The sequence below is a fragment of the Apodemus sylvaticus genome, chromosome 2, assembly GCF_947179515.1.
Source record: "Apodemus sylvaticus chromosome 2, mApoSyl1.1, whole genome shotgun sequence".
Taxonomy (NCBI): Eukaryota; Metazoa; Chordata; class Mammalia; order Rodentia; family Muridae; genus Apodemus; species Apodemus sylvaticus.
Window position 1 is genome coordinate 45232230 of NC_067473.1, and position 18194 is coordinate 45250423.

The 18194-nt window shown below is 36.1% G+C and overlaps 1 protein-coding gene across 3 annotated transcripts in view; it reads left to right on the forward strand.

Moving 5' to 3' along the window:
- The window catches only part of Kcnd2 (potassium voltage-gated channel subfamily D member 2), a 487073-nt gene that overhangs the window by 155737 nt on the left and 313142 nt on the right, over positions 1 to 18194 (forward strand). The gene's annotated exons all lie outside the window — the stretch shown is intronic.

The following is an 18194-nucleotide window of genomic DNA, read 5'->3' on the forward strand; positions in this document are numbered from 1 at the left end:
GTGTCTTTTTTTTATTAATTTTTTTATTCGATATAATTTATTTACATTTCAAATGATTTCCCCTTTTCTAGCCCCCCCACTCCCCGAAAGTCCCGTAAGCCCCCTTCTCTTCCCCTGTCCTCCCTCCCACCCCTTCCCACTTCCCCGTTCTGGTTTTGCCGAATACTGTTTCACTGAGTCTTTCCAGAACCAGGGGCCACTCCTCCTTTCTTCTTGTATCTCATTTGATGTGTGGATTATGTTTTGAGTATTCCAGTTTTCTAGGTTAATAACCACTTATTAGTGAGTGCATACCATGATTCACCTTTTGAGCCTGGGTTACCTCACTTAACAAGACAGACCTCAACAAATATAAGAAGATAGAACTAATCCCATGCCTCCTATCTGATCACTATGGAGTAAAAGTGGTCTTCAATAGCAACAGAAACAACAGAAAACCCACATACACGTGGAAACTGAACAATACTCTACTCAATGATACCTTGGTCAAGGAAGAAATAAAGAAAGAAATTAAAGACTTTTTAGAACACAATGAAAATGAAAACACAACATACCCAAATCTATGGGACACAATGAAAGCAGTGCTAAGAGGAAAACTCATAGCCCTGAGTGCCTCCAAAAAGAAAATGGAGAGAGCATACATTACCAGCTTAATGATACACCTGAAAGCCCTAGGACAAAAAGAAGCTATTTCGCCCAGGAGGAGTAGAAGGCATCAAACTCAGGGCCGAAATCAATCAAGTAGAAACAAAGAGAACCATACAAAAAATCAACAAAACCAGGAGCTGGTTCTTTGAGAAAATCAACAAGATAGATAAACCCTTAGCCAGACTGACCAAAGGGCACAGAGAAAGTATCCAAATTAACAAACTTAGAAATGAAAAGGGAGATATAACAACGGAAACTGAGGAAATCCAAAAAATCATCAGATCCTACTACAAGAGCCTGTACTCAACACAACTGGAGAATCTGGAGGAAATGGACAATTTCCTTGACAGATACCAAATACCAAAATTAAATCAGGACCAACTAGACCATCTAAACAGTCCCATAATGCCTAAAGAAATAGAAGGAGTCATAGAAAGTCTTCCAACTAATGTGTCTTTTTTTAACAACTATGGCAGGAAGGAAATATTTTTCCTCTGGGAAAATTCATTATATACTCACTGTATTGCTGGCTTTTATATTTAAAAAAGTAATTTTATCACCTAGTTTCCTAATTTTTCTTGTGCTGCTGACCTTCTTACAGTTGGACTATTCGGGAAAACAATCTTTTGCTTTGGTTGGTTATCAAGGTTTAGATATGAAATAACCCTTATAAGCTCATGATTAGAACATTTGATAGCCAGACATTTTTGGATGTTTTGGAAACTTGAGTAAATGTATCCTACCCAGAGAAAGAACGTTACTTGGGTGAGCCCTTGACAGTAGTTTATCCTTATCTGTCTCACTGTCTGAACTGTGTTTGCAAAAAGTAAGAAAAACCTCTGCTCCAAGCCCATGCTGTCAAGGTATTCTGCCCAAACGTATGCAGTCAAGAAAGCAGGGTCTGAATGCTCGGAGACTGTGGACCAAAATAAATCCTTCATATATTCAGGTATTTCTTCTGTATTCAGTGTCATTGATAGGAAGAGAACTAATAAATGGTTTTACTTTTATTTAAAGAAACTATGTTTTATTTGTTTTTATTTCTAGCTTAGATGGGATAGATGTGATTTTGGACCCATGTTCTCTCTACTCTTAAATGACAAATGTCCTCACATCACAACCATCAGACATTTTTTTTGCTCTCCTAACAGAACTGTGCAAACAGGGGATTATCTTATACTCCTATCAGGTCAAAAAGGAAAATAACCTTGTATTTCTTCTAAATCTCAATTCTTTGTAAATGGCCAAAATGTTATAAGGTATTCTTGTATTGATAATGAGCTCAATGTTCTTCTTATATATAAGCTTGTCTATAAAATGATTGGTAGGCCTGGGACTAAGAAGAGACACCTTGAAGACATTCCACTGGGACGTACATGCCCAACCACTGCTATGGGGCTGTGACTCTAGCAACTCTGGCAATGCCTCTGAGATCCTTATATTCAAATTGTCAATCATATTTACTACTTGGCAGAAGTGAATTATGGCTGCGTAAGATGATGTATGTAAAGAACCTAGTCTAGCATAAGGTCTCTATGGACAGAGAGATACATTATCTAATTGTTTGTCAAATACAATTTGCAGCAAGTAATTAAGATGGTGTTATCAGCCTTACCATGTAAATCAATCACAACAAATTAAAATGGCGAGATATTTTGGTCACAATCATGTCTGTGGATGGCCTCAAGCCAAGCTCTGGAAGGGAAGAACTAATTGCATATAAAGAAAAATCCATTTGTCCTGGGTCTCTGTGGCTTTTTTAGTGTTTCTTGAAACACACCCCTACCTAATAAGCAATATCTTTCCTATACATGCATTTGAGCTAGTCTTCTTTGTATAACAACAGTCCAACAAGTAGACTGTATAAGAAATCTGAGTCTCACCACTGAAAAAAATAATCAGAAGCATAAAAGTAAACGGAATTGCAAATAAGTTTCCAGTCAACTCATAGGTATGAATGCAGTCAGGTTTAACTGACTCATTAATCTAAAGGAAATGTATTCCTCTCTCCTTTGTCCTCTTCCTTCCTTCTCTATAGTTTTGATTCAATGTCAGCTATTTGGAATTTTGTACAATGTTCATTTTTCTAGTGTTTCCACAGTCAATAACCTCACTATCACAGATTTGCCCTGAAGTGTATTATAAAGCAGAATTTGCTAAAATGGGCAAGAAATTGATTTTGTCTTCATAGTGGCACTTAAAAATCATTTTTCTCGCCCTGTTGTTTTTCATTGGCATTCATAGTTGACTTCCTGTGTATTATGTATGTGTTCTCTCTTTTTTTTCTCATGCTTTTCTCTACTGTATTTATATTTACCTGTAGCAGGTGGAAACAGAGCATATAATGGAATGAAAATGCGGAAATAAACAGTAATTTACTGGCTCACTCTCCCTATCAAAGCTCCTAAAATTGTGTTCTCTGCTATGCATTTCAATAAACAGAATAATTTAATACCTAGAAAAGGTACATTCAGAGGAATATATAAAATGTACTGTACATGTTCACACATGTAAAAACATGTGTCCATCCCATATGTACTCAAAGCTACAAATAAACCATGAAACTTCATGCAAATTTTCTCAGCATCCATTCAGTTAACAACTATTTTTTGAGATATGCTTGCTTAAGCATGGTGAGAATGATGAGCCTGTTGAAATAAAGACGATTTCTTCTTTCTTACCAAGATTGGTAGCTACCATAGGTGAAAATTCTGGCTATTTATTGCTTATAGCTTTTTCATTCCAAGGCTTGGTCATAAGAATTTTCCCTATAACTCAGTTCTTCTCAAACACTCCCTTTGTCTGTTTAGCAGAACAATGCTTTATTGAGTATGTGAAGCCATTTCATTCTCATTTCTAGACATCAAAATTCACCAAATCACCATGCTTCTCCTTGTATGTGTGCCAGCACATTTTCTTAGTCTTACTGATGTTGGTGGGGTTGCCTCCTGGCTTGTGGAAAATGAACAAATGGACCATTGAGCTACATTTTAATTTTTATTGTACCATTAATTTCACCCACCCTCTCCAATCTTATTTTAACTCATCTTCCTCTTCTATTATATTCACTATACATTTCAGAACTTGATTGGTTTATTTTTAAATGCCCTTAGAATAACCCTGTGAATTGTCCTATTTAAATGAAAGTTTATCAGTAAAAAATTATGTTTTCAAAATGAATAAGAAAATGCTCTTCAGGTTTGAAATAGGAAGAGATTCTAAGAAAGATTCTTCACATTTGTGTGTTTCACAGACAAAAAGGGAAACCAAAATAATTAATCATCATTTTATGCATATATTTTCTTAAACATATTTAGAAAGTAATCTCACAAGGTACAGAATGCTGTTGAAATGGTTCTCCCATAGCAAATTAATATCTGTAAAATAGTAAGGAGTTTAAGTTTTCTTTGTGATCAAGAAACTTCCATGATGTTGATGATGGATATATCTTTGGGTTTTGCTCTCATAGTTTAAATGACAATGTTGAAACATTGTTCCTGTGTTTTTGATGTTTTCTCATGACTCAGTGTTCTCTATGAAGGAAGAACTTCACCATGATACATCTATAGGTTTTCACTGGAATTTTACTGTTAACTCTGGCCAGTAGAAGGATCTGTAAGGGAAGTGACTGCATTCTCAAGAGCAAAGCATGCCGATGGAAGAAAACCAAGCTACTGTTTTTAGTGTTCTTCTCATGTTTGCTTTAAAGTAAGACATGGTCTTTTCATGGTTTTTTTTCTTATGTTAGATTCAATTTACTATTGTGGACATAAACTAACATGTCAATATTTCATGAAATTTTACATCATATAACAACCCAGAATTCCTAGTGTATGGTATATATTCCTTTTCCACTGCTTTTCCAACTCTCTGAATTATGTGATCGCTTGTGGGCAGAGCCCTGACATTCTGACCCTATGGTTAACTTTGTATTAACCAAACTCATTTCAGCTGACCAAAGCATCTTGATAAAGTTTTTTTCTTTTTTTTTTTCTTTGATATATTTTTTATTTACATTTCAAATGATTTCCCCTTTTCTGGCCCCCAACTCCCAGAAAGTCACATAAGCCCCCTTCCCTCCCCCTGTTCTCCCATCTACCCCTTCCCACTTCCCTGTTCTGATTTTGACCTATACTTCTACACTGAGTCTTTCCAGAACCAGGGGCCACTCCTCTGTCCTTCTTGTACCTCATTTGATGTGTGGATTATGTTTTGGGTATTCCAGCTTTCTAGGTTAATATCCACTTATTAGTGAGTGCATACCATGATTGATCTTTTGAGACTGGGTTACCTCACTTAGTATGATGTTCTCCAGCTCCATCCATTTGCCTAAGAATTTCATGAATTTATTGTTTCTAATGGCTGAATACTACTCCATTGTGTATATATACCACATTTTTTGCATCCATTCTTCTGTTGAGGGATACCTGGGTTCTTTCCAGCATCTGGCTATTATAAATAGGGATGCTATGAACATAGTGGAGCATGTATCCTTATTACATGCTGGGGAATCCTCTGGGTATATGCCCAGGAGTGGTATAGCAGGATCTTTCGGAAGTGATGTGTCCAGTTTTCTGAGGAACTGCCAGACTGATTTCCAGAGTGGTTGTACCAATTTGCAACCCCACCAGCAGTGGAGGAGTGTTCCTCTTTCTCCATATCCTCGCCAACACCTGCTGTCTCCTGAATTTTTAATCTTAGTCATTCTGACTGGTGTAAGGTGAAATCTCAGGATTGTTTTGATTTGCATTTCCCTAATGACTAATGAAGTTGAACATTTTTTAAGATGCTTCTCCGCCATCCAAAGTTCTTCAGGTGAAAATTCTTTGTTTAACTCTGTACCCCATTTTTAATAGAGTTATTTGGTTTTCTGGGATCTAATTTCTTGAGTTCTTTGTATATATTGGATATTAGCCCTCTCTCTGATGTAGGGTTGGTGAAGATCTTTTCCCAATTTGTTGGTTGCCGATTTGTCCTTTTGATGGTGTCCTTTGCCTTACAGAAACTTTGTAATTTTATGAGGTCCCATTTGTCAATTCTTGATCTTAGAGCATATGCTATTGGTGATCTGTTCAGAAACTTTCCCCCTGTACTGATGTCCTCAAGGGTCTTCCTAATCTGTATACTAAGCATTTTGGTCTTTATGGGAAAGCTCTCTTTGGACTATAACCACTCACAAACTGCAAAGTTCAAATATATTTTCATCAGTAACTTAATAGTGCTCATGTACCAGTATTATTAGTGAATGAAAATCTTATGACAGATATGTGTAGTTTTTACACAGAAAACATATGTAGAAATCTAAGATAGTGAAATGATGCAAATTATTCTATAATTTAGACCATCTATAAAATAAAAGATACGAAGATATTTTATATTAGGATTTTTATAAGAGCAAGTTAATAGCTACTATCAGTGACTGCTATTACAGTACTTGCTCTCCTAACTAAGGATTAGTGGGTTGCGTGCAATGGCGGTTCGGTCCAGTGTGATATAAATACTCAAATAAAAGAAACACTGTAGGAAAGAATTGAGAAATCATGAAGTATTACCTAAACTGAAGCTATAACATGATAGGAACAAGAAGAAAAAAGAGTTTCTTATTTAAAAACTAGGCAGCTGAAGAGGTGGATGATATTCTACAGGATGATGAGTCCTTTCATTTTGTCATAACATTGATATATATGGGAAAGTGACAAAAGGGTGAAGAACTAATAGGATCACGTTGGAGAGTCAGGATGAGGAAGTCCACAGACATGATTACAGGCCCAGAACAGTTAAAGGAACCACTAACCTTAGATTTATTTTGTAATACCTAGTTATGATTTTCAGTTTTCCACTATGTTCATCTTATTACCAATTAGTTTTAAAAATCTGTCACATCAAACTATACTTAAGGAGAAATCACTTGTGGTAATTACAATCTTTAATTGTGACAATAAATAGATGATAGATACAAGACAGACAGACAGACAGACAGTGTGGTAGATCACAGCACCATTGGTTAAAAAAGTAAAATAAATTATAATTTTATTGCATATCAATCTTTAATGACTTGTCATTCTAATCATCTTATGACCCTTGGAAGCGCCATACATGTAGCTTGTGTTATAAGGCATTCTTTTCTCAGGCCACAGAAAGGGGAATAAGAGCAGGACTGTGATTATGGCTACAGTGTGCCGGCCATGAGAAGATGCCTTCTGCTTCATGTCTTAAATAAAAACATACTTGCTTGTGGTTCTTGAAGCACTAGCCTTTCTCCTGGGATGGGAGATACTTGTCTTATCCTCACTTGGGCTAGTCTTTCTGAACATGTTGATCCTTGGTTTCCCTACCTCTTTTTATAAAGACACCCACCCTACTAGATAGAATTTCCTCATAACATCCTATTTTATAACAATTGTCTTCTTCAAAAAGCCTTAATTTCTATTGGACACACAGTCACTTTTGAGAGTCTAGGGCTTCAACAGTGAGCACAATTTGCTCTATAAATTGCAGATGCCACGATGATGTGAACTTGAAGCATCAACTGTGTACTGAATTATGCTTCACTCTCAAAGAATTATATCCCCCAGTGGCTTGAAATACTATTAGAAATGCCATTCTTAATTCATTCTGTATCTTTCTTTTTAGAAGTAAGTTTTCATGGAAGCATTCTTCTTGTTTTAATGAGTAATAGAAATTTATTGTATATATGAAGAATAAAGCAATACCTGGGGTTGATTTTTAACATTCTCAATATCAAAAAATACACCATAGAAGCAGAATCTTCTAAGGGACCACAGTCATTCACAAATATCTAAAAATTAGTGACACAAAAAAACAGTCAAAAGGCTTGAGACATTGGCTTGGAAACTTGTATTGGACATACATTAATAGAGGTTGTGATATCCTTGAGTTTTTTTTTCTTCAAAATAGGTATGAAAGCTGGAGGAATGGCTTCATTTAAATCCAGAAGAGGAAAATAATCTTCCAATAAGAATAACAAGGAAGAACTGAATGTTTGCTGCACTGTACTGAATCCCCTGTACACAGAAATAAAGAATTATGCATGACTTCTGGCATTTGCTTTCTACCTGCAAGGAAAGAAGTTAACTTTCAGCATACATACATACATACATACATACATACATACACACACACACACAGAGAGAGAGAGAGAGAGAGAGAGAGAGAGAGAGAGAGAGGAAGAGAGAGAGGAGAGAGAGTTACTACAAAGAATCCAATCTAATGGGTTAGAAGAAATGAAAAATATCCTATAGAAAGGCACTAGTTGGTCAACAGAAACCATAAAAGTAGTGTCAAAGACTGTAGTGTGCTGTTTTAGCCATGGGTAGACATAATTGCACCTTTTAAAGCATCAAAGAGAAAAAATATCTTTCAATATTGTTTGTTGGGCAAAGTCATGCTGAGCCTTTGGAGAATGGAACTACTGGGTCGTTTGGGTCATTTGCCGCTTAACCTGAAATTCATGCCAGTGTTGAATAACCAGGACTACTTTGTTGTTATCTGCACAGTTTGTGAAGTGAGGAATGTGAGCAGATGTCAATAGTCTCTCTCTCTCAGTTGACCTTTAAGTCTACCTCCTCATACAACCCCACAAACACACACAGAGCTGATCATGAGAACTCAGCCTGTGCCATGGTTAGAAAATTATTGTTTCATTTGCAAGAACATCAATCACTGTTCATCCTTCCTCCCTCCTTTCCAGCTTCCTTCCTTCCTGTTCCACCTCTCCTCCCTCCTTTTCTTCTTCCCTTCCTTCCTTTTTCCCCTGATATTGGTAGTTGAAATGAGACCACACCAAGCAAGTGCTGTACTACTGTATTATATCCCTTGCCTTTAAGTTTTTCTTTTATCCTAGCTCCCTAAGTTTCTGTGGTTGACATTGAGCTGCTGTGTCACTCACACATGTATTCAACTTACTTTCCTCATTCTCTCAGCCTCCTTAGCAGCTGAATTACAGGCATATGTCACCAAGCCTGGCTACCCTTTATTGCTTCTCATTCGTAAAACATATGGCTTCAGGATGAATTTGTACTTGACACCATTGGATGTAAGCTTATTTATCCTAGATATGCCTTCTGGCTCATTCAAAATATGAACATGTTCAGTATGACAGATCTTCAAATATTTAAAGACTGCCATTACGTGTCATTGAATAGTTTGTTCCCCAATGTAAATATCACCAAGTTTTTCAAGCAATTCTCTGATTATAAAGATTTTCATTACTTCAATCCTCCTGGCGGTTCTTCTCAAGGACATATCCCAGAATAGTAATATCTTTATGAAGTTTGTTTCTGGATGACTTACTATGTTTTCAGGTGTGTTTGCAAGAGTATATGTACATTGGGACTTTTGGTCTTCTTGACACAGATATGAGATTGCTTTTTAAAAACCTAAGAAAACATCAATGAGTGCATGTTTGCCTAGAAAGTTTTCATTTCTAAAGAATATGGTTAATGCAAGAATACCTTTTATGTTGCCCTGCTAATTAACTCTCCTCATATCCTTCTGAGCTCTGAACAAAATGGCAGACTCACTTTGTCAGCAGGGCTTCTTCTCTGACCTTTTCTGGGAAGTTCAACCCCCCCCCCCTTCACACATCTCTACCTGGATAATGTCCTGTAGCCTTGGTTAGATTGCAGGTTCATCTTTCTTTCTCCTGATAATAAACTTAATCAACAAGCAGCTCAAATTCTTGGAATGCCTCCTTATGCTAATGAGCAATCTCAGAATCTTTGGCTGCAGCCAATAACCTCTGCCCACACTGGATGGTCCTACCTCCTAATGCCAACGCTATATTACCATTGATTCCCATTGAGTAAAGTTTATTTGTCTCCCTGGAGCTGGTCTCAGTATGGACTTAATATCTTATTACCCACTGGGTCCCTGAAACCCTGTTCCTTTACTATACACACTTCATCTTCTGAGGCCATTGGTGAATGACACTAGGAAGAAGAAAGACACACACTTTATATCTGTGTAGACATATGTTTCTCTCTGTAGCTCCAATATGCCACCTTCCAACGTACATACAGACAAAACACCAATACACATAAAATAAAAATAAATAAATCTTTAAAAAATTTAACATAAGAATAACACATGAGAATTATCTCTAATCCATTTTCAAAAAACTCTCCACTTGGTAGCTATCAAATAGCTGCATTTGTAATGAAGGAAAGATGTTCCTTCATTACCTTAGCTTGGATACCATTGGCTCCCTTTCAGTCTTTCTACCTCATCATTCTCAAAACTATTATTCTAAGAGCAAATGGGTCCATATTGCAGGGCTTCTTCAAAAAGTGTTATTGTTCTTGGACAGGTCCAAACACTATCTCAGTTTCTAGATCCTGCTGGTCAATTTGACCCATGCTTCAGTCACTCAGAATGACTGGACTTTATGCCTCTAGGAGGTGATTACAGGACAGTCAGAAAATTTAGCCGTCCATATTTTCTGGAGAATTCTTTAAAGGTACCTGTTCTTCTCTTCCCTTAGATATGCTCCCAGAATTGGTTCCCTGTGAGGCATAATTACAGTAGTAACCCATGGTTGAGTTCATGTCCTCTAGTTGTTTACATATATTAAATATGTTGAAGTATTTCTTTCCCTATTTTGTGCTACATAAAAGCCAAGAGTGTGCTCAATTATGATTTTTTCTACAGTGTGCATCTTCTGTATTCAGGTTTTATAGCACATTATTTGTCCATTTGAGAAGGGGAGAACAAGAAACCCAATGGACACCAATCTACTAATGATCCACAAAAATATATCTCAGTCTTCCCCTACCATCTTATCTTAAGAATGTAGATATCTTATTGTCTATATAACAGTTAGTACTTTTTCTGATGTGTAGTATATTAATAAAAAGTATATATTAAAAGATATAATGATATTTCATTTGAAAACATTAAATTTTAGTATTCCCCAATGGTAGAATAATGATGTTTTAAAGCCTTTAAAAATAAGTTTGGAAAAGCCAGGTGGTGATGGTGGGACACATCTTAATTCCAGCACTCAGGAAGCAGAGGCAAGAGGATTTCTGTGTTCAAAGTCTGCATGGTAAATGACAGGACAGACAGGGAGGGCTATACAGAGAAACTCTGACTTGGAAAAAACAACAAAAGGATGTTTTAAATAAAAAATTCAAAGAATTCACTAAATATTGATATTTACCTGCATGTAGTATTAAATATCATTATAATTCCTACAAGAAGATAAAATATGAAAAACAACATAAAACTGGAGAAATGCCAAGGTGCTTAAGGGACTTTTATTGCTTTACTATGTAAAATAATATTTGTTTCATATGTTCCTAAATAACTTTTTAACTATAAGGACTTGATTTGTCTCATTGTTTCAGATCATTAAGACTATCATGGCATAGAATACACATGGCAAAGAGGCTTAGTCCACCAAGTTAGTTTGTACTACTTTTCACATCCTAGGGGTCCAGGAAGGTAGGAAAAAAAGAGGACCAGAAACATGGCTTGACTGTAACACTCCAAGACCTGACAATATTGACATGCTTCTACTAACCAGGTCCTATAAACTCCTAAAACAGTGCAACAGTGCCAAGTCATTAAACATCCAGGCCTATGATGTAATGCTATTCTGAAAGTTTGACATCCAGGAACTAGGTCTATCAAAGAATACGGGAAAGTTTTGTTTTGAATAACTTTTTCTTGAGAATATCATACATGAGTACTGAATTTACACCATTTCTACCAAATGTTCCTCCCCCCAATTCTTTGTGTTCTCCTACTTCCTGTCAGATCCATGACCTCTTCTTTAATTGTTGTTTGCTTAATGGATACATGAATAATCATACATATACACATATACATACACATACACATATATACATATCAAACCTACTGACCCCATTTAGTGTTTCCCACATGTATATATGTATATGGCTGAGCACTTGAAAGAAGAAAATCTATCAGGAAGCTCATCCCTGCATGAAGCTAATTCAACTGTATCAGCAGCCATGTACCTTCTGAACTACTTCAGCTAGAAGTGGGAAATTATGAAATATCTACTAACGACCTCAGCATGTCAACTGATGTTGACATTATTATATAAGTCTTATTTTGCTAGCGACATCATTGAGAATCCATGGGTACAGCTTCCTGTCTTATATAGAAGACACTCTCCAGCAGCAGGTAAACAGATCTTCTGGCTCTCACAATCTTTCTGCCCCCCCCCCGTAATGTTCCTCAAGCTGTATTATAGTTGTATAATATGTACATATATAGTTGTATATGTATAATTAGTTGTATAATTTTTGTTTGACATCCTCACACAGTCACTTATTCTCTGCATTTCCATCAATTATGTATTTCTCTAATTTTTTTCTGTCTGCTGAAAACAGAAGCTTCTTAATGAGGGAGTAAGTATTTACTATAACAGTTAGAAAGTTTATTAGTTTAGAAAAATGACAATAGTAAGTACCTCTCCCCCCCACCCCCATGATCTGTGTCTCCTGCAGATCTATGTGTAAAGACACAAAGAAAGATGGTAACATGGAATTCTTAGGTAGATGATCAGAAGTGGAAAACATTATACTGAATGAGGTAATCAGACCCAGAAACACAAATGCTACACACCCTATCTCATTTGCGGATCCATGTTCAGAATGCTGGGACTTGACTGTATCATGTAAAGTCACCTCAGAAGCTAGGGAGTAGAAAGGGATCCTGAAAGGACAGGAAGGAGGAGCTCTCATGCATGGTAGGGGAATGAGAAGAGTTTTGAGCTTAAGGTTTTGTTTGTTTAAATTTATGTCTTTGTTTTCATGTCTGGTGAATGTCTGTGCTTATGTTATCAGAGGAGAATATTGGATCACCTGAAGCTAAGTTAACATGGCTGTGAGCCACTCAATTTGGGTGCTAGGAAGGAAATCCTGGTCCTTTAGTAGGGCAAGAAGGAATCTGAACTGCTGATTCAGATCCCCAGCCCTGAGTTCATTTTTTATTATAGGTTTTTACTTATGTTCTTCAGAACAGTAAATAAATAAAAGCAGATGTGCACGTGGTTGGAATTTCCATTGCTTTCTGTGCTACCCCAGAAGAACTCTAAAAGTGTCTGGATGTGCTGTAGATGCCAGCTTGTGGCCCCAATTTGTGATCCTTTTGTTTCCTAAATATAGTGGTACTTTGGTCTGAGAATGGTATATGCTTCCAGTCAAAGAAATTTGACTTCTTCCTCATTACTATTTCTTTCCTTCCCCAATCACTTCATGTTTTCTCCCTTGTGAACATACCTTGAGTTTACCTGCAATGAGAGGTAATGGGAAATGACACTGAAAGGACAAATGGCTAAGTGATTCTTATTCTGGTAGAAGTTTATTGCTTGTTTGCCTTTGGACAGTGGCCTCTTGTGGGGACACAAGAGAGAGAGACCTTCATAGCTCATGAGTCCCAATGTGATGCTTTGACCTAATTAGTTTATTTTCACCACTGTGTAAAAAGATCCTAGAGGGAAAAAATAGACCTTTCCAGGTGTGAGCTATTACCCTGAAATAGCATTTCCCACCTGCACTTGTCTGTGATCATAGTCCATTAGTAGAAGTCAGAGGACACCCTGTCTTCTATCTAGACTCTTGGGACTCACAGACTTAAAAAATAAAATGAAAAAGAATAGAACCATTGTGATATATATTTTTGTGGTAGCTAAATGCTTTGATCTTATCTTTAGTGGAGAGAATATTAATGCGCTGTCTTGCAAGGTTTAAAATGGCCTGTAAAATAGCAGGGCAACACATTTGGTATTAATGACCCTCCAATCACTCCCATCAACATTAGCTTTTTTGTTTTTAACTATTTTTTTATTCGATATATTTTTTATTTACATTTCAAATGATTTCCCCTTTTCTAGCCCCCCACTCCCCGAAAGTCCCTTAAGCCCCCTTCTCTCCCCCTGTCCTCCCACCCACCCCTTCCCACTTCCCTGTTCTGGTTTTGCAGAATACTGCTTCACTGAGTCTTTCCAGAACCAGGGGCCATTCAAATGAGGTACAAGAACATTAGCTTTTTAAAGAACTAGAAGCTCCTGATATTTACAAGTAAACAGGTACAGAGTTTAAACTTCACTAATTTCACATAGTCTAGTATTAAAAAGTAAATCACAGTGATGGTTCAAGCAAATAATTAACTCATTTGCAAAATTAAGTGTGCATTAGCATACTTTGGAAGCCATAAACACTTAGACTTGACACAAATCATAATGAGAAACAAAGAAAACCGAATCTGATCTAAGCAACTCAACTGCATCACAGTTTCTTCTGTAAGAAAAAGATGTTGACAACCAGCCTCAGTGAGTCCTGGCCTCCTTGGTATTTACTACTCGCAGTTGTGAGGAGGTGAGCCTGCTTTTTGGACTATTTAGGCAATGAATAGATGTGTTTTTCCAAATGGAAATTATGACTTAGAAGTTATAATCTGTGGTCATTTTGATATCTCACCTCATCAGGTGAAACTTTTAGGAGAAGACTTAAGATTAAAATATGAGTATCTAAATGCTGAACATAACTACAGTATAAGTAAAGATCAGGAATTACAGTTCTGAAAGCAAACTGAGGGCATATTCCAATAGGGATAAAGGCACGACAAGAAAGGCTTTGGTCTTTAGAATGACCTAACTATAGTTACTATCACAAGTTCCAAGTATGAAATCTGTCCTTGACAAACCAAAATAGAAAACAAATAGAGAAATTAAGAAATTAAGAATAAACTACAAGAAAGAATAAATATTATGTATAACATGCCAGTTTAAATACCATATAAGAAGTAGTAAGTAGATGTCTTTATTGTCAGTGCGTTCAAAGTTTATGTATTTTATTTCTTTAATTTGCTCATTTATAATATCCCTGTGCTTACACATTTTTAAAACATTTTATTAGATATTTTCTTTATTTACATTTCAAATATTGTCCCCTTTCCTGGTTTCCCTTCCAATAACACCCTAATACAGAGGTGGGTGCTTCCAGTCATTCATAATGTCCTACATTGTTTTATCTACTGGAACATAATATACATTCTAGGTCTTGGTTCCATCAAGTGACAGATTCTCAGTTCCAATCACCACTGACTGAATGTCCTTCAGGATGTTGTGTCTATCGAATGCCAGGTGAGGGGCCATCTGGCCTTCAGCAAATATTAGCTATCCCTGCTGACACCCACTGGGACTTCCATGCTCCAGTTTGGTCTGTGGTCACTGGTCCTTGCAGATGCCACTATAACCCTTTGTCCTCATCCCAAGGACACAATAAACCTACTGGCTGTCTGTATTTTTTGTTGGCAACTATTTGCTTCTCTATACAGTTCTAGACTATCAGAACTCTATGATCTCTTCTCAGCCTTCATGCCCAGTCAGACTTTCCTTTACAAGCTCAAATTAATCACAGGTTTTTCCACTCTCTTTTAACATGTGAACTTGTCTGTGGGTATCCCTCTCTTTCTTAGTGATGTGAGATGTGACAAATACCTAAAACTCTCCCTTCTCTTCACCCTTTTATTGATTCTAGACCATGAAATTTTGTCCTGGAGAAAAGGCACCAAGAATAAAAAAAAGAGAGAGAGAGACTTCCATGCATGTGTTGTATCTTCTTAATATTTTAGAATTATGAGTTTTTAAATGAAATTTTAGAAATCCCTATTTTATTTGCGTTCTAATGTGAAAGAACTGACTGAAAGCAATGAGCATTGGCCATCCTAACCCTGTCAAAGCAAAGGAATTGTGAGCAGGGAGAGGGATGGGTTAAGGGGCTTTTGCGGGGGGGGGACCAGAAAAGGGGACATTTGAAATGTAAATAAAGAATATATCCAATAAAAAAAGAATTTGGCAATGAAAAAGAAAAGAAAGGAAGAAGAATATTTCAAGTAAAGAGTTGATACTTCTAATTTAAAATACAATAATCCACTGGAAATAGTTTTCAAGTAACCACATTTTATTTTACATTGTATATCTACCTGTGATACTGAAAATTACCATGACATTCCATCCTCTTTTTATTCAATATTAAACAACACAACAAAAATGCTCCTTGTTTTATAGGTGCTGTTCCTTCCTGTAGTAAGCATCGAAAACAACTGATAACATATTTGAATATGAAACTAGACAAATTTTGAATGATGAAACAAACATGATGTGTCTTTATCCATTGATGAGTTTTCTGGGGCCTCTGGGAATGCAGGATAATGCTTCCTGAAAGTTCACTTTAGGAACCAGAAACTTAAAAGCACAGGTTTGGGACTGCCCTGCAGCATGTGGGCATATAGCTCTTGGTTGTAGTTTAATCATGGAACTTAAATGCTTGGGAACCTAGGTGAGCAGAGTAATATCTGCTATTATTATGGACTACAGAAATGACAGAAGAGCCTCCTCCCTGCAAACGTGCATGTCCATATGCAGTCTCATCATTTCCACAGAGGTATTTTTGATGTGGGATGACAAGTATTTAATCCCTAAATTCTCACATCATAAATAATCGGAGTCACTGAGAAGAAATTAATCCTGATATTATTAGGAGTTGGCCATCATGCAATAAGGACACATGCTCCATTATGTTCATAGCAGCCTTATTTATAATAGTCAGAAGCTGGAAAGAACCCAGATGTCCCTCAATGGAGGAATGGATACAGAAAATGTGGTACATTTACACAATGGAATACTACTCAGCAATTAAAAACAATGAATTCATGAAATTTTTAGGCAAATGGTTGGAACTGGAAAATATCATCCTAAGTGAGGTAACCCAATCACAAAAGAATACACATTGAATGAAATCTTTGATAAGTAGATATTAATTAGCCCAGAAGCTTTGAATACTCAAGGCACAATTAGCATAACAAATGACTCCCATGAAGAAGTAAAGAGAGGGTCCTGATCCTGGAAAGGCTTGATCTAGCATTGTAGGGGAGTACCAGGACAGAGAAAAAGGGGGGAGGTGATTGGAGAATGGGTAAAGAAAAGAAGGCTTATGGGACATATGGGGAGGGGGGAACTGGGAAAGGGGAAATCATTTGGAATGTAAACAAAGAATATAGAAAATAATATATAATATTATATAATATATATTATATAATATATATGTATACATATATATATATATACATATATATATATGTATATATATATCAATTTACTGAATTGCTCTCCTGGAATATCTTGTGCTCATCGGTAATATTGGTAAATCCAATTTTCAGTTATTGGTTCACTTTATTATACCTCAAATCTACTTATTTGATATAGGTCAGTTTTAATCATATTTCCAAAATATAAAGCTAATATATAGAATAGCAATCTTAGAGATGTAAGTACATAGGGAGATGGATGGATATGTAAATGGCTATATAAAGTATTTATACTTTCTGGAATGAATCTGATAGATACTAAATCTAATTTTTTATTCATAAAAATTAGATTGCTTTGTGGTTTTAACAGTAATAAAAACATGTGATGTTCATGACTAGAATCCCTGTATGCTAATTAAATCTAAAGTGGCTTAAAATAATAAAGTTGTACATTAAAATGTATATTGTAAGAGGGAAAGGAAGTTGTGTGCCAAATCATGGTCTTCTCTGCCTTGAATATTATGGTATTAATAACCAGATCTAACTGTGCTCACTCTTCCTGGCCCGCCACTTGTTATTAATTTTCAAGTTACCCTCATACAGTTAGAAAATTATGAATAATTTTACCTTGTTTTAAGTAACATTTTTTGTAACATTGATGAGTTACTCAATTCACAAGAATGTGTCAACTCTGCCATGTCAGAAACATCCAACAGGAACCAGAGTACTGCTCAGCAAAACACAGAATTTGTTTTAGAATGATTAACATGTAACAGACATATTTCATTCTTATGCATATTCATATTAACACTTTATTAATAAAATAAGCATATTGTGGGAGAGGTTTAACTTTATGTTATTTGTTAGGATAAGTTAGAGTGTTTTAAATATGAATTGTGGGAGCATGCTCGAGATAATATTGTATATAGGCTCTAGATATTGTTAAAAATGCATATTTATTTTAACTGGGATTTAAGTTGCTATGTGTAAAAAAGATCCACACCTTGTGTTCTGTTTTGAAATATTTAATCAAATAGTGATACGGGGAGAAATAATGATTTCTAAACAAAGTATCTGAGTACTGGAAAAGTATGTATAGTTTTCAGGAAGACAGAGACACCCATGGATCTCCTACTTCAGCACCAATTTTGTCAGTTTCTTCAGTTTCTAAATTCGAAGTGCTGTGTTGGTAGTGGTACTAAATTGCACGACAATGAAAACTAAGCAGACACCACTTTCCCCAAACCTATATCTTGGACTAATTCTGGATAGCATATTCACTAAAATATCTGTCTAGAAAGTCTACCATAAATATGATTTTGATCGTTGATTTCTCTGATGTCTATTATAGTGTCGCCAAGTACAGGACTTACACACTCTGTGTTCAGGTCTATATGTGCTAACATTTTCTGTTGGTGCTTCATGTTCTTTCTTGTGGTCTTACCAAAATAGAATTTGTGCAA